General features: G+C 40.8%; 1 protein-coding gene and 1 non-coding gene across 3 annotated transcripts in view; one reads left to right on the forward strand and one right to left on the reverse strand.

The window, feature by feature from the left end:
* Nucleotides 1–22,330, reverse strand: part of SPOPL (speckle type BTB/POZ protein like) — a 63,425-nt gene that overhangs the window by 32,513 nt on the left and 8,582 nt on the right. The window lies entirely within an intron of this gene.
* LOC139015939 (U2 spliceosomal RNA) lies at nucleotides 16,097–16,281 on the forward strand. The gene has a single exon (XR_011472583.1). It is a non-coding gene; the product is annotated as a U2 spliceosomal RNA (small nuclear RNA).

Here is a 22,330-nt window from a genome sequence, read left to right on the forward strand (position 1 = left end):
TAAGATCTAGAGAATATAAAACAAGCAATCTACACCAATTACCAATTAAGTAAAGCATTCTTCCATGTAATTTTTTATTTTAACAAAATATTTGCATGTCAGAATTAATGTTCTATATGCACATCATAGACACATCCACAGCTACAGAAATTATAAAGTATTTCAAATATTCAGAAAACATAAAGAATGTCAAACAACCATCTTTTCACCATCCTTGTGTATCCATCCCCGCCACTATCATCAAATCTTTTCCCCTACCAGAAGTTATCTGTATCCTGAATTTGTTACACCAATGAATTTCTTCACATTCTTATTTTTCTGTGAATCCTACACTGTAGAGAAAGAAGTTCACAGATATGTTATAAAGTATATGCACATACATGTCACTAAAAATGGCAAAGTGGGGAATTCTAAAACTCCATCCTTCCACAAAAGCAATGAATAAGCTGACAGTAACTATCAGAATCAGTTTTTTGGAACTCTGGAATCAAGTCAACAGTTACAATCTGGGTATTGCTTAATGAAGAATGCAGCTTCAGAATTTTAGGGGAAACTGGCATTTTAACATACTCACTTACCATGCCCCACTCCCCAATTCGGCAGCAGTCATGAAGACATCAGCCTGGTGCAGACTGCTGGTACCAGAGCGAACTACATATTAGACCTATTCGTAAAGAACTGTGTGGTTGTGTGCTTTGTCCAGTTTGGTAAGTCCCTAAAGATTCAGTTCAAGGTCTTAGCTTTGTTTCACCTTCCCTGGAGCTTCCCCAGGGGAGAATCATTTCTGGACAGCAGTATTTGTCAAAAGCATTTAAAGGCAAATGTATTAGCACAAAGAGTAAGAGTTGGGACTAGCAATAGCCAAACAGGAAAGCCTGGAAAGAAAGAAGCTGAGAAATATATTTGGGAAAAAGGGGATTTGAAAAGTTCCCATACTAGAAAAACTAGAAGGCTATGTGTATACCTGGGACCTAATACATGCTTGAAAAATATGTGAGAAGAACCTCAACTATCAACTTGGGTGACTATTAAAATGCCAAGCAAACAGAAAATGAAGACTAATGGGCAAAACTATAACTGGCCTAAGAGTTGAAAGAGTGTCCCAAAATAGAACCAATCTCTACAAATACAAACAGCAGAAAAAGAGCAAGTGGCGATCACCAGGTTAATAATTTTAGAAACAGCATTTGGGCTACCTGAGAAAAGTAGGGCCCTCTTCTCCCCTCCCCCAAGCATGGCAGTTGTGGCTTTTACCATCATACCAAAGCCCAAGAATTGTCCTCTAAAGGAACTGGGCCATCTGACTTTATAATTCTGGAGTGGGCAAATTTTTCTTAAGCAATACATATAGTAAGAGTACATGCAAGTTCTTCCCAACTGCACAGAACACATTTACCCAAACTGATCAGATGTATTATTGCAAGATAAAGAAAACCTTGCAAACAAATTTCAGATCACTGAAGAAATCACAGTGGAACTAAAAAATAAGCAAAAGATAACAAGAAAATACCCAAGTCTCCAGAATTAAACAATAGCTTACTAAATAATCTTGGGTAAAAAATTAAATCACATGGGAATCAGAAAATATTTTGAACTTAATGATATTAAAGATAAGAAATTTCCAAACTTGTAAAACATAAAATTTTATTTTATAACTATAGGCCCAGTGCACAAAATTTGTGCACTCAGGCGGGGGGAGGGATGGGGTGTCCCTCAGCCCGGCCTGTGCCTTCTCGCAGTCCGGGAGCCCTCGGGGGATGTCCGACTGATGGCTTAGGCCTAAGCCGTCAGTCAGACATCCTTAGCGCTGCTGCGGAGGTGGGAGAGGCTCCCACCACTCCTGCTGCGCTCGCCATCATGAGCCCGGCTTCTGGATAAGCAGTGCTCCCCCTGTGGGAGTGCACTGACCACCGGGGGGAAGCTCCTGCATTGAGCATCTGCTCCCTGGTGGTCAATGCACATCATAGCGACTAGTTGTTCTGCCGTTCGGTTGAATTGCATATTAGCCTTTTATTATATAGGATAAGCTACTGCATAAACAATATTGCAGAAACTTATCTGTTCTGTAAGAAAAGAGCTATCTAAAATGTATAACATTTTTCTGAATAGAAGCAATTTAATAAGACCAAGAGTAGATACGTTTTAAAGACTTTCTATATGCCAGGCTTAAGTATAATTTGATTCCCAAAATAACTCTATGAAGGTTATAAGTGCTTCTGCCAATACTATAGATGCGTAAATTAGCATACAAAAGGCTATGTAACCTGCCCAAGATTATAACGTTAAAATATGGCAATGCCTGCCTGGATTTCAGCCTAAGCTTACACTAAAGACATGTATGTTATTAAAGACACCCTTTCCAGCACATTAGTAACCCCCACCGGCCAAAAACACACACAAAACACTTCATTTTAAAAAAACCATAACAAGGGGGATTATTCATTCTTCCAAACTCATATGAGAAACACACACACACACACACACACACACACACACACACATCTGGATCAGATATTGTACTGAAGATGGAACTTTGAAAACAGTCCATTGCTCAAGGCACAGAAGTGAGAACACTTACGTTTCTTTTATTTCCCCAACATAACAATGAGATGACGATGAACATTTACAAAAGAATGAAGGTGCCCAGCCGGCGTGGCTTAGTGGTTGAACATCAATCTATGAACCAGGTCACAGTTCAATTCTCGGTCAGGGCACATGCCAGGGTTGCAGGCTTGATCCTCAGTGTGGGAAGTGCAGGAGGCAGCCAATCAATGATTCTCTCTCATCATTGTTGTTTCTCTCTCATCTTTCTCCCTTCCTCTCTGAAATCAATAAAAATATCTTTTTAAAAAAGAATGAAGGCATAAAAAGGTTGGAATATAAGAAAGGGTGATATTGGTGATCAGAAATTGAGAAATTCAAGGCAGGTATATGGAAACAAATTAGCAGAGAAATCAATCAGATGGGAGCAAATTAGCAGAGAAATTAAGAGAGAAAATCACAAACCAAGATAAGATAGGTATCTCTCCACATTTTTTTCACGGAGGCCGAAAGAAGAACCACCTCTTCATCAAATATAAACAACAGAAAAAGGGCAAGTGGCAATCATCAGGTTAATAATTTTAGAAACAGCATGTGGTTCCCAACCTACCCACAACCTACATTGAGTAATCACTACATTGAAACACTTTGCCTACTTATGCTGAATGCATCCATAGCCCCTTCCCTTTTAAGGGAGAGGCCTGCCCCAGGTCTACTTAACTTTAGAGAAAACCAAGCCAGATACCATTACTTATTAACTTAATTCTTCATCTCAAAATATTAATGGAAAACCAAAGGCAACAGATATTTGGGAAAAGATCCAAAGAAAAGAAAATAAACCAATTCAAGTAACCCTGGTAGAAATGGAGACAATTAAGGGTCAAAATGGTATACTTAAAGTAACCTGAATAAAACAAGAACAAGATGCTTTAAAAAAAAAAGGTCAGAAAACAAGAAAGGATTCTTGTTAATTCTCATTACTTATTAATAACTTATATACAAGGTCCAATAAAATATAAGCCTATCTAAATCTATATTAATAGCCATATCTACTTAAAATATATAAAGCAAATATTTCTCATTTTTAAAGGAGGCTGTTTATAGAAATCTTATAAAGACAGTATAGGGATTTTTGAAACATCAACTTTATTTAGTTGGTATGACAGTTTATAACTATGGTTAATAAATCTCAGGAGGTAAGATTTCAAATTATAGTAATGTATAAACTGTGGTGAATTAAAAAGGGGAGAGACTATAGCAGTCAGGAGACTACTCAATATATGGACAAGTTTCAAGACCTCTCTGATTCTTTCTTTTCAACCATTCATTCATTCATTTATTCTCTTTCTTTTTCTCTTATTCACTGACCCATCTGAATATTTTGGGAGAACCCACACTGAGGCAGGCCCTGTGAAAACAAAGGACAAGAGAAAGGCAACACCTGATCTCATAATTTGAACTAGATCTCAGAAGTCCTGTGGATAAAATCCTATGTAATAAAAGGCTAATATGCAAAAAGACTGAACGGCGAACAACCGAACAACCAGTCGCTATGATGTGCGCTGACCACCAGGGGGCGAGCATGGAAAAAGGCAGGTGTCGACTGTGGTGGGATGGTGGAGCAGGTGAGCAAGAGCACCAGACCAAGGAGTGTGCCGGTCGCTGCCATCGGGGCGAACCTCTGGTGGTTACTGAAAATTCTTTGCTCCTGCACGCTCCCACCTGCTGCTGGCGCTGGAGCCGCCACTCATACCCACTGCTGGCGCTGGCCCCAATCGCTTGGTGCCGTCAGCGGGTGTGAGCAGGGTAGGTGCCATCAGCACATGGGAGTGGCGGCAGTGGGAGCAGGGCTGCCAGCACACAGGGGACTGGGGTCCGCGGTAGGAGGGGCCAAGCAGGGGGGTGGAGGATGGGCCAAGACCCATCCCTATGCCCACCACAGTCTCGTGGCCCACAGTTCCTTTCAAGGTGCACTATGGGCCCCTAGTCTTCTATAACTTCAAATGTGCTTAAGAGAATAAACAACAGCAAAAGCCTGGTACCTTTTCTGATAAAAATTTCAAATAGCCGAAACCAGCCCTTCCTCTCCCATTCAAGCTCTAATCTACACTAATAAAAGAGAAACATGGTAATTGGCGTACGACCGCTACCCTTCCCATTGGCTAATCAGCGTATCCTTATGCAAATTAACTGTCAGCCAAGATGGCGGCCGGCAGCCATGCACTGAAGCGAACAGGGAGGTTTGCTTCCTCCAGGGACTGCAGACTCCAACATTCCCCGCCTCACTTGCAGGACTCTCAACTGCAACGCTAAGCAACTATTACTATGTTGCAAATAAGAAGCTAAACAAAACTGGCTTTCAGTCAGCCCGGGACCACAACATTGTATCCATGTTTTCAGCAGCGAGGCCTCAGAGCTAAAGCTGGCCCAGAATAAAAAAAAAAAAAAGAAAACAAGGAGCGGTTGGGAGCTTTTAGTCAACTGCCAGCAGGAAAACACCCCTCAGCCCCTCAGCCAGCCTGGCCAGGCACCCCAGTGGGGACCCCCACCCTGATCCGGGACACCCTTCAGGGCAAACCAGCCAGCCCCCACCCATGCACCAGGCCTCTATCCTATATAGTAAAAGGGTAATATGCCTCCCGGCACCGGGATCAGCGTGACAGGGGGCAGCGCCCAAACCCCCTGATCAGCCCTGCTCTGTGCCTGATAGGGGGGGAGCTCCCCAATCCCCCGATTGCCCTGCGGCTCTGTGTGTGACAGGGTAGAGCCATACCCTCTCCATTGGCCCTGCCCTGAGTGTGACAGTGGCGGCACCCCAACCCCCTGATCGGCCCTGTTCTGTGGGTGATAGAGGGTGGCGCCCCAACCCCCCTCCACGGGCCTTGCTCTGTGTGTGACAGGGTAGAGCCATAACCTCCCCATTGGCCCTGCCCTGAGTGTGACAGGGTGCAGCGCCCCAACCCCCTGATCCGCCCTGCTCTGTGTGTGACAGGGGGCGGTGCCCCAACTCCCCTATTGGCCCTACTCTGTGAGTGACAGGGGGGAGCTCCTCAACCCCCTGATGGGCCCTGCTCTGTGAGTGACAGGGGGCAGTGCCCCAACCCCCCTGATGGACCCTGCTCTGTTAGTGACAGGGGGCAGCGCCCCAACCCCCTGATTGGCCCTGCTCTGTGAGTGACAGGGGGCAGCGCCCCAACCCCTTGATCGGCCCTGCTCTGTGCGTGACGGGGGTGGCACCGCAACCTCCCCATCGACCCTGCCTTGAGTGTAACAGGGGGCGGTGCCCCAACCCCCCAATCAGTCTACCCTGAGCGTGACTGAGGGTGGCATTGCAACCTCCCGATCCGCCCTGCTCTGTGCATGAGGGGGCGGCGCCCCAACTCCCCAATCAGCCCTGCTCTGAGCCTGACCAGGGGCTGCACCTAGGGATTGGGCCTGCCCTCTGCCACCCTGGAGCAGACCTAAGCCAGCAGGTCGTTATCTCCCGAGGGGTCCCAGACTGGGAGAGGGCACAGGCCGGGCTGGGGGACCCCCCCCCCCCCCGAGTGCACCAATTTTTGTGCACCGGGCCTCTAGTCTACACTAATAAAGGAGAAACATGCAAATTGGTGTTACTTTGCTACGCCCACCAGCCAATCAGGAGAGTATGCAAATTAACCCAATAAAGATGGTGGTTAATTTGCATACGCAGACCCGGAGCGAAGACTGAAGACTGAAGGCGACTGAAGACTAAAGAAGCTTGGCTTCTCCGCTGTAGCAAGAGCAAAGGCCTGGGTCCTGGGTGCCGGAGGAAAATCGGTGCCGGCAGCCAGGGGAAGGATGGCCTATTGCACGAATCTCTTTGTGCAGTGGGCCTCTAGTTTATAAATAAGGTAATGCCCTTATCCAAAGCAGAGCAGTAAGTTATCTCAATTAACAAATCATAATTTAATCTTATCCCTTCTTCAAACACCAACACTGTATTGGAATCTGCCCACCTTTTTTTAAAAAAAATATTCAACTATAGTTCATATTAAATATTATATTGATTTCAGGTGAACAACATAGTGGTTAGACAAAGTCATGTACCCACCTGACACCACATACCATTATTACAATATTGTTGACTATAATCCCTACGCTATACTATAAATCTCAGTGATGATTTTGTAACTGCCAATTTGTACTTAGTATAATCCCTTCACCTTTTTCATCCAGTCCCCTAACCTCTCCTCCCATCTGGCAACCATAAGTTTGTTCTCTGTATCTGAGTTTGTTTTCTGTTTTATTTGTTCATTTATTTTGTTTAGATTCCACATAAAAGTAAAATCATATGGTATTTTTCTTTCTCTGACTTATTTCACCAGCATAATACCCTCCAGGTCCATCCATTTTGTCACAAATAGTTAAGGTTTCATTCATTTTTATGGCCCAGTAATATTCCATTGTAAATATGTGCCAGTTCTTCTTTATCAATTAATCTTTCAACTAAAACATTTAATCCATTTACATTTAAGTGATTATTGCCCTAGACCAGCAGTTCTCAACCTGTGGGTCGCAATCTCTTTGGGGGTTGAACGACCCTTTCACAGGGGTCCCTAAGACCACTGGAAAACACATATCTAATTACATATTGTTTTTGTGATTAATCACTATGCTTTAATTATGTTTAATTTGTAACAATGAAAATACATCCTGCATATCAGATATTTACATTACAATTCATAACAGTAGCAAAATTACAGTTATGAAGTAGCAAAGAAAATAACTTTATGGTTGGGGGTCACCACATGGTGAACTGTATTAAAGGGTCACAGCATTAGGAAGGTTGAGAACCACTGCCCTAGACGTTTTGTTTCAGTGGATAGAGCATTGGCCCCCAGAGGGTTTCCAGGTTTGATTCTGGTCAAGGGCACAATCCTCGGTTACAGGCTCTGGGGCATGTGCAGGAGACAACCAATAGATCTCTCTCACATCAATGTTTCTCTGTCTCTCCCCCTCCCCTTCCAGTCTCTCTAAAAATCAATGGAAAAATATCCTTGGGTGAGGATTAATAACAAAGAAGTTATTATTGATAGGTATGTAACTATTGCCATTTTATCGTTTTCTAATTATTTTTGTAATTCTCTGTTCCTTTTCTTATCTCTTCCTCTCTTCTCTTGTATGGTGATAATTTCTGTAGTGTTGTTTGGATTCTTCTCTTGCTTTCTTGTATAGCTCTTGTAGACTTTTGGTTTGTGGTTACCAGGTGCTTCATATACAAGCTATGTTTATAGCAGTCTATATTAAGTTGACAATCGCTTAAATTCCAACACATTCTAAAATCACTACCATTTTTATTCACCCCTTCCACATTTATGTTTTTGTCATTACTTTTTACTTCTTCTGTGTTTGTGTATAACCCTTAATTTATTGTTGTAATTACACATGATCTTCTTAATTTTGCCTTTTGACCTTTGTGTGTTAGTTGACTGCCTTTGTCGGTAAATTTTTTCTTCTCTTCTCTTAAAGAAGTCTCTTTAACATTTCTAGTAATACTGGGTTTTTCTTGTTTTGTCTTTTTTTAAAAAATATATTTTTATTTATTTCAGAGAGGGAGGGAGAGGGAGAAAGAGAATTGTTGATCTGCTGCCTCCTGCATGCCCCCCACTGGGGAGTGAGCCCGAAACCTGGGCATGTGCCCTTGAATGGAATCAAACTCAGGACCCTTCAGTCTGCAGGCTGACACCCTATCTACTGAGCCAAACCAGCTAGGGCTAGTAATACTGTTTTGATGGTGATGAACTCCTTCAGCTTTTTCCTGCCTGGGAAGCTCTTTATCTCTCCTGCTATTCTAAATGATAGCTTTGCTGGGTAATCTTGGTTGTAGGTCCTTGCTTTTCATCAATTTGAATATTTTGTACCAATTCCTTTGGCCTGCAAAGTTTTTGGAGAGAAATCAGTTAACAGTCTTATGAGAGCACCTATAAGTTATTAGGTAACTAACTACTTTTCTCTTGCTGCTTTTAAGATTCTTTGTCTTTAACCTTTGGCATTTTAATTATAATGACTGGGCCTCTTTAGGTTCATGTTGTTTGGAACTCTGCACTTTCAGTTCCTCCCTTTATGTCCAGGGCACTTTTCCAGCTGCAGTCTCTTCACTGTAGCTTAGGGTGAGTGTTTCTGAGCAGTGATTCTATGCACTATGCACAGAGGGCTGTCCTTTAAGAAGACGCCTGGGTCTGCAGCCCTCTGTCTCACCCAGACTGAGTTCCTGCTGATTTTCGGAGACAATTATTATGAGGACTCCTCTTTCCAGCAAAACTGCTCCAGACTAGGGAGCCTGGTGTGGGACTGAAACCCCTCGTTCCTTAGAGAGGATCTCCGTAGCCTCCTGATTCTTTTTTTTTTTTTTAAATATATTTTCATTGATTTCAGAGAAGAAGAGAGAGATAGAAATATCAATGATGAGATTCCAATATTACTAGAAATGTTAAAGAGACTTTTTTAAGAGAAGAGAAGAAAAAATTTACCAACAAAGGCAGTCAACTAACACACAAAGGTCAAAAGGCACACCTCCCACTGGGGATCAAGCCCATAACCCAGGCATGTGCCCTGACCGGGAATCAAACCCTGATGTCCTGGTTCATAGATCGATGCTCAACCACTGAACCATGCTGGCTGGGCCCTCCCAATTCTTAACCACCACAGGTGAATGTGGGTTAAGCCGCCCATCTGTGTCTCTGCCCCTTTTACCCATCTCAACATAGCTTCTTCTCTATATACTTAGTATAAGACTTCTGTTCAGCTAGTCTTCAGTTAGTTTTCAGGGGTGGTTGTTCTGTAATTCAGTTGTAATTTTAATGTGATCATGGGAGGAGCCAATTCAGCATTGACCTATTCTGCCATCTTGAGAACTTGAATCTGTCCACCTTAAATGTCACCCTTTCCATAAAACTTTTAGTAACCAACCGATGTAACCCCATACCATTTTCCATAGTAAAATCACTGAATTATTCCCTAGCTACCTAAACACTTTTATCATAAATGCCTCTCACATAGAATTAATCAAATTCACTGTAGTTGTTAGTATACTAATCTGTAAATCTTACTTCATACTTTAGAACTTTACTCTTATACATATTATCTCACTTGATCCTTTAAACTACCCTGTGAAGTTAGTTGTTACTTCAGATTCAAGTATGCATATAAGATCTTTAGTTAATCTCTTCCCGCCCTCCCTGCTTCCCTCTGAGATTCATCAGTCTGTTCCATGTTTCCATGCCTGTGCGTTGAGCATCTGCCCCCCTGGTGGTCAGTGCGCATCATAATTACCAGTCGAATAGTCGAACGGTCACTTAGTCTTTTAAATATATAGTAGAGGCCCAGTGCACAAAAATTTGTGCACTCAGGGGGGTCCCTCAGCCCGGCTTATGCCCTCTTGCAGTCTGGGACCCCTCAGAGGATGTCCACCTGCTGGCTTAGGCCCCCTCCCTGGGGGATCGGGCCCAAGCTGGCAGTCAGACATCCCTCTGGCAGCCCGGCAGCCCTCGGGGGATGTCCACTTGCTAGCGGGGAGCAGGCCGAAGCTGCAGTCTGACATCCTTAGTGCTGCTGAGGCAGGAGAGGCTCCCACCACCACCGCTGTACTGGCAGCCGTCAGCCTGGCTTGTGGCTGAGCAGAGCTCCCTCTGTGGGAGTGCACTGACCAGCAGGGGACAGCTCCTGCATTGAGCGTCTGCCCCCTGGTGGTCAGTGTGTGTCATAGTGAGCAGTCATTCCCGGTCGTTCTACTGTTAGGGTCAGTTTGCATATTACCCTTTTATATATAGGACAGAAGCCTGGTGCATGGGTGGGGGCCGGCTGGTTTGCCCTGAAGGGTGTCCCGGATCAGGGTGGGGGTCCCGCTGGGGTGCCTGGCCAGCCTGGATGAGGGGCTGATGGCTGTTTGCAGGCTGGTCACATCCCTTTCAGGGTGGGGGTCCTCACTGGGGTGCCTGGCCAGCCTGAGTGAGGGGCCGATGGCTGTTTGCAGGTTGGTCAAGCCCCCCCAACCAGTGGGGACCCTCACCCCATGGAGGTTTGGCCAGCCTGGGTGAGGGGCTGATGGCTGTTTTCAGGCTGGCCACACCCCCTTTAGCGTGGGGGTCCCCACTGTGGTGCCTGGCCAGTCTGGGTGAGGGGCTGAGGGCATTTTCAGGCTGGCCAAGCCCCCCGGCGACAGAAGCTCCCAGCTTCTTTTTTTTCTTTTATTCTGGGATTTATTTACCTTCTATAATTGAAAGTTTGTAGCCTTGAGAGGAGCTCAGAGCCGGCCAGGGTGGGCGAGAGTGAAGCCTCCTGCTCGCTCCAGCTCCGTGGCCACGGCCGGCTGAAAGCAGGTATCTGGGGTTTATTTACCTTCTATAATTGAAATTTTGTTGCTTTGAGTGGAGCTCAGAGCCTGCCGCGGCAAGCGGGAAGTTTGGCTTCCTCCATCATTGGGGCAACCAAGAATCCTGCTTGCTCCAGCTCTGTGGCTGCTGGCTGCCATCTTGGTTGGGTTAATTTGCATATAGTCACTCTGACTGGCTGGTGGGCGTGGCTTAAGGCATAGCAAAGGTATGGTTAATTTGCATGTTTGTCTTTTATTAGTGTAAACAGATAGCCAAGATATGAAAGTGACACCAGTGCCCATCAATAGACGAGTGGATAAAAAGTTGTGGCACATATATACAATAGAACAGTATTCAGCCATAAAGAAAGAAGAAAGGAAAGAAAGAAAAAAAAGAGAAGGAAGAAAAGAAAGAAAGAAAGAAATCTTGCCTTGCCCAGGTGGCTCAGTTGGTTGGAACAATATCCTGTACACTAAAAGGTTGCAGGTTTGATTCCCTATTAGGACACATACCTAAGTTTTGGGTTTAGTCCTGGTCAGGGAGTGTACAGGAGGTAACAAATCTATATTTCTCTCTCTCTCTCTAATCAATAAACATATCCTTAGATGATTAAGAAAAAAGAATGAAATCTTAACATCTGTGACAACATGAATGGACCTAGAGGGCATTGTGCTAAGGTGAAATAAGTCAGACAGAGAAAGATAAATGTCATATGTTTTCCAATTCATCCAATCTCCTTGAGATTACTATATTTTCATCTTTTTGTTTAAAGAAATGTATATTGATTTCAGAGAGGAAGGGAGAGAGAGAAACACCAATGATGAGAAACAGTCATTGGCTAACTCCTGTATACCCCACACTGGGGATTGAACCTACAACCCGGGCATGTGCCCTGACTGGGAATCAAACCCTGACCTACTGGTTCAGAAGTCGAAGCTCAACCACTGAGCATACCAGCCGGGCTATTTTCATCTTTATGTAATCACTGCCTAGTACAGAACTTGGCAGATTGTAAGCAAAGACACACTGACTGGGTTTGAAGTCAACAGTTGAAAAAATATTACATATTTACTAGATAGATAGTAAGTGTATTGCCTTCTAAAAATCAAAGTACCAAGTATAATTTAGTATTACAAAATAATCCAGAGAAAATCATCAGATTAAGAGTTTGGTTTCTAATATTAGACGTAGGTTCAAATCCTGAAGCTGTGTGAGCTCTCTGGGACTTAGTTTTCTTATTTGTAAAATGAAAATAATAAAGGGAATTATCTCAAATAACTGATATAGCAAATGGGAATGTATGGAAGACACCTATCATAGTGTCTGGTACATAGAAAGCACTCAATAAACTGTTTTAATATGTAAGAGTATTAAAATAAAATTCAAAGATAAAACTAGTTTACAAAGCAGTAATAATCTCAATGAACTATGAAGAGGAACAAAGTTAAATCTGCCTAAATATGTCTTTTGAAGTTTTACTTTTGCTTTTTCAACCTTGAAAACTTGGCTTTGCATCAGCTATTACACATCAGCTATTAGCTCTGTTACTCACAGACTGCTTATCTATAACAGATTCCATCTCCTTTTTCATGCAAATAATGTAGAGGTGTAGTTGGAAAAAGTCAGACTGATGTCCAAAATGTCTCTTAGGACTTGTATAACCTTCAAGGGAAGTTTCTGGAATAATGGAAGTGATCTATATCTTGATTGAGCTGTTGTTACACAGGTGAATACATCTGTTAAAATTATTGAAATGTAAGGTTTGTGTACAAAACAATGCAAATTTATTTTATTTTTTAGGTTTTATAACTCTTGAACAAGTTACTTTCTTTTCCTGGCCCTTAGCTTTCTCATCCTTAAAAAGGGAATAATTCCTTACTCAAAAAGATTATAGTGAGGCATTTGTTCTCTCTCCCTCTCTCTCCCCCTCTCTCTGGAGCAGGCCCATGCCTTTCCCCACTTCCTTCTCTCAGCATTTTCTTTCTCTTTGAAGCATGCCCCAGCCTTTCCCCATCTCCTTTCCCTAGGCCCTTGCTTTCTTTCTCCTAAGTTCCAAGGGACCTTCTTTTGCCTCTGTAACTTGTTTCCTGAGCCCATGCAGCCTAGATGGCTCACTTTTTCTACCTTTGACTTTCTAAATTAAATAAACTTTTGCTTGTATTTGAAAAAAGAAAAGATTATAGTGAGTAGCCCCAGGCGTTTTGCTCAATGGTTAGAGTGCTGGCCTGCAGACTGAAGGATCTCGGGTTTAATTCTGGTTAAGGGCACCACGTACTCGGTTGTAGGCTTGGTCCTGGCCCCGAACGAGGGGCATGCTGGAGGCAATCAATCAATGTGTGTCTTTCCCCCCTCCCTTCCATTCTCCCTAAAAAAAAAAAATCAATGGAAAAAATATCCTCAGGTGAGGATTAACAAAAAAATAACAAGATTATAGTGAGTTTAAATGAGATAAGGTCTGTAACATACTTATACTAGTGTCTGCATAGTTAGCTGCCAATTCTGGATCTACTAATATTAATCCTAGGCGCTTTTCCAAATTCATCTGAGTTCTAAAACAGTCACCCAAAATAAAACCTGTATTCTCTCCCTCTCCCTTTTCCAACCACTTTTGTTTTAGGAAAATATGGCTAAACGTTTAAAACTTTTGTCCCCATAGGTTTTTTGTTTTCGTTTTACCAAAATCAAGTTTTTTGCTTTCATTCTTCTCCTCCTGCTCATTTAGCAATATCTAGAAATTTTTACCTTAAATCACTGAAGACTTCTTTACCTATCCTGCCCAAAGTTAACCTGCTACAATTACTTCCTCAAAAGCCTAATATGCTAATGAAAGGAAAACCAAAATAACTAGTTACCAGCCCGGCCAGTGTGGCTCACTGGTTGAGCGTCTACCCATGCACTAAGAAGTCGCAGGTTCAATTCCCAGTCAGGGCACATGTCTGGGTGATGAGCTCAATCCCTGGTGAGGGCCATGCAGGAGGCAACCGATCAATGATTCTCTCTCCCTTCCTCTCTGAAATCAATAAAAATATATTTTAAAAAAATTTTAAAAAGTTGCCAGAGATTAGAGTTGTAATAATCACTGAAAAGTTTGAAAGATATGCATCAATTTTGCAATATCCTCTTACAAGCCTCTAAGAATCAAGAATAGTGCCCCAAATATCCTAGTTACCTTAAATAACCCATTAAGAAATTACCATTTGCCAATTTATGTTAAAGGTTATATAATTAATTTCCTACATCACCTTTTGAAATACAACATTAAAATTTGGGTAATTAAATCCATACTTTGAAAACACAATTGTATTAAAGTAACAGTACATCTTGTTAATTTTCAAATCACTTTTTTTTAATCCTCACCCAAGGATATTTTTTTCATTTTTAGAGAGTGGAAGGGGAAAGGGAGACAGAGTCAGAGACATCGACTGGTTGCTCCCCCCATGCTGGGGATCAAACCTGCAGCCCATCACCAGGAATTGAACCTTTGACCCTTCAATGCATGGTTCAACACTCTAACCACTGAGCGACACCGGCCAGGGCTCAAATCACTTTATTATAGTATTTAAGCAATATTCCTTGTTCTAAAATTCCAGAACACTGGAACAAATTCACATTTGTCTAGCATTTACTGAACAAACATGTATTAGGTATCTACACAGGTTAGGAACTAGACAAACAAAGCAAAGCTCAGAGAGGCAAATACCTAACCAAAGCAGAAGTAGAATTACTAAAATAATATCCTTTTATTACACATCACTTTTCCATACATTTGGCAACTGTATGAGTCCAATGTTATATTCTCTTAATGTCTTCCCTTTACTTTCATCTACCCTCTCTTCCAGTTAGGCTCTCTTAAGGAGGACTTCAGCACTTGTTCCACTGTCTTCTTCACTATTCCTACCATCACCTTGCATAATTTCACTCCTGCGGACTTCTGACCTACCATACATACCAGCACAGTTCCTTGACCTTTGTGAATGATCGATCTCATCCACTTTAGATATTAGCAATCTTTTTTCAAAGCTTCTGACTTGGAACTTAATACCTAGAATAGTTTGACCCACTATGAAAATAAACCTCAGTATATCATTTTATAACATAACTAATTCCTGATGTTATCAATTTAATGCCTAGTATCTCTATTACCAACCCTTCGTTGAGTCTTTCCCTTCTTCTTTTTTTTTGGGGGGGGGAGGGTTAATCCTCACCCGAGGATATTTTCTCCATTGATTTTAGAGACACTGGAAGGGAGGGGGCATGGAGAGTAAAATATCTATGTGAGAGACACATCAATTGATTGCCTTCTGCACGTACCCCAACCAGGGCTGGGGATTGAATCTGCAACCCAGGTACATGCCCCTGACTAGAAATCAAATCGATTTCTAGTATGGCTCAAGTGTTTGGGCCAAGGAGCCATATTGGCCAGGGCTTCCATTCTTCTTAAGTCATTATCCCCATTGTGACTTCACTTCCACATCAAACTCAAAACCCAAAATGCATCAGTTCAAATACTCTCTAGCGAGTATGCTTAACATTTCACTCTTTTTTTACCACAACCATTCTGTAAACCCTTCACTCTTCATCAATATAATTACCCACTGTCTGCTCCTTTATTTTCATTGCTGAGCAATGTATAAAACCTTTTAAAAAATCAACATAGCAACTTCTTAAGTGCATACTTTCATTAAATACATACTTCTGTTTTTTAACTAAGGGGTTTGTTGCAAAATAAGTCCTACCAAATTAATTAAATTAGAAATTCAGTTTCTCAGTTGTACTAGACTCATTTTAAATGCTACATAAACACAAGTGGCTAAAGGCTATCATAATAGAAAGTGGAGATTACAAGACATTTCCATCAATGCAAAAAGCTTTATTAGATAGTGCTGCTCTACACATTCTATGGCAGGCCTGCTCAGCCACTATTTCAGCTCACATAACCTCTATTTTCCCAGTGACACTACCTATTGCCATCTTTGTGACTTCATGAATCTTACAAGCTGCAGCATTAACATGAAACAATAGGCTGGTACCAAAGTGATCAATAAGAGCAATGGCATCAAATCTATCTCTTACCATCACTTGAGACCAAAGGATTTAGTTGCCCCTAATCATTTGGGTCCTGGCCCACTTTGAATCCCAATACTGTCATTAAAGGAAAGTGTTAGAAAGAGAGGTGTACTTCAGTTCCTTTCAGATTTTACCACTTGTTAAAGATGGAACTTATTACTTCTCAGCCTTTTGGCTAAGATCAAGTGAAGTATCTGTTATTAGTTTAATATCTGATATGTCCTCTGAGGACAATTATTTTACATGGATTTTTGGAACTAGGAGATGGAACAGAAGTTTGCTCCATCCATTCCACACATCGACCTGGTATTACAGTACTTCCAGGATCAGTGCACCAAAAAAACAACAAAAACAAAAGCAAAAAGAAATAGAACTCATTAATGCACTTGTATTTCACCTATTGCTAGACCAGTGGTTCTCAACCTGTGGGTTGCGACCCCTTTGGCGGCCGAAAGACCCTTTCACAGGGGTCTCCTGAGACCATCCTGCATATCAGATATTTACATTACGATTCATAACAGTAGCAACATTACAGTTATGAAGTAGCAACGAAAATAATTCTATGGTTGGGTCACAACATGAGGAACTGTATTTAAAGGGCCAGAAGGTTGAGAACCACTGTGCTAGACTATAGCATGACAGCAGCTGGACATAAAAATCTACCAAACCACTCAGGCTCATTTTAATTCAACTATTAATAATAGTGTTGTTTTTTCTAAATTATCTATTATAACCCTGGCCGGTGTGGCTAGGTTGGTTGGGTGTCATCCAGTGCATAAGAGGTTGCTGGTTGATTGCCCAGTCAGGACATATACCCGGTTGCAGGCTTGATCCCTGGTAGGGGGTGTGTAGTGGCAGCCGATCGATGTTTCACTCTCACATCAATGTTTCCCTTTCTCCCTCTGCCTTCCTCTTTCTCTAAAATAATAAATAAAAAAGCTTAAAGAAAATCTATTACAAGTGCTAAATCAAAAAAAGGTTACTGGAAAACAGACATAAACTAGTACTATTCTAGGCAAAAGCAGGATAAACCAGTATGCTTTAAAAAGATAACAGGAATTACTACATTTTGAACCTTTAAATTATAAAATCTAAGGGAAAAAATTGACAAATAGCATGCCTTAGGTTAAACAGTAGTAGGGAATAGATTTATATGCCTATATCATTACCATTAAAAATGGCTTAATTTTCCCAAGAAAAATTTTTGCCATATAGCTGCGTAGTTTACAGAAAAAAAGAAAGACAAAGAAATGAAAAGAGAAAAAGAAAACAAAGCCATATGATCCAGGAAGAACAATGTGTAAGGAGACCGTGGAATTTAATCCAACCTTTTCTGAAATGAAGTAACACTTAGTCAAACTAGACTTAATAAAAGGAAGCTATTGCCATCTAACTACCAGCCCTATCTATCTCTCTCACAAAGAAATACTTTGCAAAACAAAATGAATTGCTCTTGTACCTCACAGAAACTTTTTAAGGACATGAATGCCATCTCAGGTCCTCTGCTGATGAGTTAATAATTCCAAGATTCTAAGGGGACATCTGTAATACTTTCAACAATAAAGATAAATTAACAAAAATAATAATTCCAAGATTCTTATGACTAGCAATAATCAGTAAATGAATATGAATATGCAGAGCACAAGTATTTATCAAACAGCTGTTCTACCTTGAAATAGTACTTTGCAGCAGTAAGAAATGAAGTCAGATATAAAAGTATTAGCTACAAAAAGGCATATAAAATATTGAAAAGGAAAAACTATGGGCTTATCTGCGGTTATGAGTCTATGTGTGTTTTAACAGATGAAATCAACAACTTAATTATGATGCCCAAAAGGTACAAGAAAGGCGATTCGCTATGTATGATTCTAACAATCTACATTCATTGAGGACTATGAAGAGACTAATAACCAAAATCCTAACACTGTAAAGAATACACAAGCAGAAATGTTTTTCGCATTGTTTTCACTACACAATTTGATATGAAAAATACATATTAGCAACACTGCCTTTGTGACACAAGGAAAAAATCCAAAAGTAACAAGAAATTAAATATAAAAACACACTGCATGCTGTGGGCATACTTATGGTAAAATTATCTCAATTTTACTTCCAAGTTCTGAAAACTGAGTAAGCTCTACTGTGTATACAGTATTTCCCTCATTTAAGGAGTAGCAAACCTCACAAAATAATGAATGAATACAAATTACAATCTAGGTAGAGAGTCAAGTAAAAGCAAGTACATTTCAGCATTGTGTAATTAAAGCTTCAGGCCAATGTTGCAAACTCACTCAATAAAAGAGCCTATAAAACTTTCCCCAGCTTGCAAAATCTTAAATCCTTTTCCATATTTAGCATTAGTTAGGCAGAAATGCACCATCTGTCAGAAAGCCAATGAACTACAGTGACAAGGTAACCGGAAATATCCAATGGGTTTTGTAAAAATAAACATGTCTCTATTACTTTCCCTTGGTGAACGCATGAGATGGGTATGAGTGGGGAAAGGAATTAGATTTATTTTTTAAAACTAGCCTATCCACAATGCAATACCCTTTCACTCACCAGGATAGCTAAATTAATGAGACAATATTAAGCAAATGTTGCAGAGTAGTTGGAACAAATGGAACTCTCATTCCCTACTAATGAGACTACATAAATTGGTACAACCACTTTGGAAAGTACTGGATAATATATACTAAAACTAAATATAAACACACCCTACGGCCCAACAATTCCACTACAAGTTACATGTCCTAAAGAAATGTATGCATATGCACCAAAAGATATGTACAAGAATATTCAATAGGGGCACTATAATTTGTGGCTCCAAACTGGAAACCTAGATGTTCATTAGCAGTAGAACGGATAAAATATAGTATATACAGTCATATAATGGAATAAAATGCTACAGAACTACGAGAATGAATAAGCTACTACTACAACTACATGCATGGATAACATCAAAATAAATGTTTATGGTAAGAAACCAGATACAAGTGTGTACATGGTGTATGGGGCTGTGTGCATGTCTTTGAATGTACGTTATACTTCAATAAAAGTTTACTTAAAATTAAAAAGCAAACATTTAATAAATAAATAGGCAATCTTTATGCCAAGATAGATATCTACATATAATAAAGAGTGAATATGCTAATTGACCCTCACTCTGTCGCAAAGATGGCAGCACCCACAGCCAATAAGGAGGGAATATGCTAATTGACTGTCACGCCCTCAAAGATAGCGGCACCCACAGCCACAAGATGGCAGCGCCCAGTTCCCTCAGCCTGCCTCCAGAGACCCCCAGCCCCTCAGCCCCCCAGCCCCCCAGCCAACCAGAGCCAGCCCGAGGTGCAGGCAAGCCTCGGATGGCAGCTACCCAGCCGCCCAGTGCTGCCTGAGGCTCAGGTAACCAGAGCCGGCCGAGGCTTGTACTGCCGGCAGTGGCAGCAGCAGAGGTGTGATGGGGCATCTCCTTCCCCTGATCGCCGGGTCACCTCCAGCCCCTGAGGGCTCCCGGACTGTGAGAGGAGGCAGGCCGGGCTGAGGGACCACCCCTCCAGTGCATGAATTTTCATGCACCGGGCCTCTAGTCTATATATAAAAACCTAAGCGACCAAACAACCGAAAGACCGGTCGACCGGTTGCTATGAAGCGCACTGACCACCGGGGACAGATGCTCAACGCAGGGGTTCGGGCTCCCTCCTGTGTGGACTGGGCCTGCAGGGATCGGGCCGAAACCAGCTATCTGACATCCCCCAAGAGGGTGCAGGCTGAGAGACCCCACCGGTGCATTAATCCATGCACTGGGCCTCTAGTTCATAATAAAAATCCTGCTCCCAATGCCATGTTCCCATCATCCTAAATTTGGGAAAGAACACTTTTTTAAATCTCCCCTCATGCTAATTTAAAACATTTTTATATTAAACAAAGAATGCTATATTAAGGTAATAGAATGTAAGAGTCAAATCCTCTTTAGGAGCAAACACTAATTTGAAAAAATTTTAACACCTAAATACTCTCTCTCCACCACTACCTTGATCACATTTGACCTTCACTTTACTTCCATCTGTCAAGGTTATTCTTTTCTGCCATTTATTTAGTAGTGACATTTGAAAAGTAATGACCTACCCTAACAGGGTAATTATGAGGATAAAAAAAAAATGTGTAGTCCTGGCCAAGTAGCTCAGGTGGTTAGAGCATTGTCCCTATATGCCAAGGCTGTGGGTTTGATATCTGTCAGGGTACATACAGGAATCAACCAGTGAATACATAAATAAGTGGAACAACTCTCTCTCTCTCTCTCTCTCTCTCTCTCTCCCTCCCCCCCGGCTCTGTTTTACTCTCTCTAAAATGAATTAATTAAAAAAATGTTTTAAAGAATATGTATATAAAGATTTCAGCACTGGGCCTAAGCACTCAATGATTAGATGGATTAATAAACCCCAAATAGTAGATCTTCCAATTCTATTTCTAATTCATCACTGTAGATACAAAGCCTGGCATTTAACAGTTGGGTCAATAACTTTTTGTGGAGTAAATGAACGATGTGAGCTCAAAACAGGAGAAAAACAAGGCAAAAGTGGGAATAAGGGAAAAAAGCAAGTTCAAAAGGTCACAACCTATTTTTGTTATCAGGGTATATAACAAGATTTTTAAATCTCAAGACAAAGCAACAAAATCATATACATATAAAACCATTAAAATAAACAAAAACTGCCTCAGTATTACTTTTCTTCCATATACTTCACAATGGAGAAGTGGCATGTTTTAACTAAAATTAAAACATGTTTCCTTAATATTGAAACCTTTTAAAATATTTCTGAATGAATTCTTTATGAAGTTGACAGGAGTCATAAGTATATTGCAGTTATTTTTAAGACATTCATCACAGCACATCAATATTCTGACTAAATATGTCATAACAGATGAAAGAAAAGCAGATTTCAGCTGAACCTTCCTAAGTATTTTTTATGAAAATAGAAATGCAATTTAGGTATCAAAATTGTCAAGACTGCAATCTTACATTAGTTTTCAAAGACAAATGAAATACTTTAATATTAATTTTGTGCACAAAATATCAATTAATGATTTGATAAGGCTCTTTTCCCCTCCACCTTAAGCACATCATCTGCTGATGTATCTTAGATCAGACATAGCATTACTGTTTTTCATTAACCAACATTTAGACAAAGCACTAAACTATGTGGGAAACAATACTCTAACTGTAAATATAACTCATTCAGGTCTTAGACCAGCTTGAGATAGACACTGTTGTCATTTCCATTTTACAGATGAGTACATTAAGGTAGAAATACTAAGTAACTTGCCTAAAGTAACAAAACTAAAGCTTTAAATAGTAGACGGGTACACACTCTTAGCCTCTATGCTATGCTGTCTGGAGAGCTCTGAAATAAAGCAGAACAAAATTTGTTCTGACTTGATGTTGGCAGGTTAGCTATTTTGATGACCTTGGGTGATAACCATAAAACGATGTAGCACTAATGCCACATTTCATTAATTCTAAGAAACCCATTTTATGTCCCATATTTTAACATATCTAAAATTGATGGCATTTTAAAATTGTAATTGATAGTGCCCTCTCTCTTTGGGGTACATAAAATAATAGAGCATATGGTAACTAGTGACAAGTACCATTGAAAATTTATATTATCTACAACTCATGGGTTAGTAATAAGAAGTAAATGAAATAAAATAAAACTAAGGTACTTGATACTGTCTGGTACAAGTGCCTAAAAAAGGGTAGTTCATCCCTACCAAAATGACCTATGAGGAAATTCTATTAAAGCTATTTTTACACTAGAGTAAGTTATCAGTTACTCAGGTCCATGTTTAAATAATCCAGGTTATATTCTGATAGGAAAAAATACTGGTTTCATTACACAATTTGAATTAGAAAAAAATTTTTTATAAAGGACTTGGGACTTGGGACAAGGCAGATAGATGAAAGGACAATGGAAATAAAATACCTAAAAAAAAAAAAAAAAATCAACAGTGAAGCATAAATCAAGATACCCCAAAATACCACTTGATTCAAGCCAGTTCTCAAATGCAACTGATAAAATATTTACATGAAAGAATGTTTTCAAAAATACACTTGGAATACAATCAGAAATGACCAAATCTGTTTAGTGAGTGCCTATATCCCACTTGAGCTTCTCTAGCAAAACTAGACATAATTGAACTGCCATGTCAAATAACTGGTTAATAAAGGTTCAAACCGATCCTAAGAGTTACCAACAAAAAAAAATTTAACTAAATAAAATCCAATTTAGCCTGGCCAGTGTTGCTCAGTGGTTGAGTGTCGATCTATGAATCAGGAGGTCATAGTTCGATTCCCAGTCAGGGTACATACCTGGGTTATGGACTCG

This window comes from Myotis yumanensis, unplaced genomic scaffold (genome assembly GCF_028538775.1).
Source record: "Myotis yumanensis isolate MYYU_CA2020_CCGP unplaced genomic scaffold, mMyoYum1.0.hap1 SCAF_8, whole genome shotgun sequence".
Lineage (NCBI taxonomy): Eukaryota > Metazoa > Chordata > Mammalia > Chiroptera > Vespertilionidae > Myotis > Myotis yumanensis.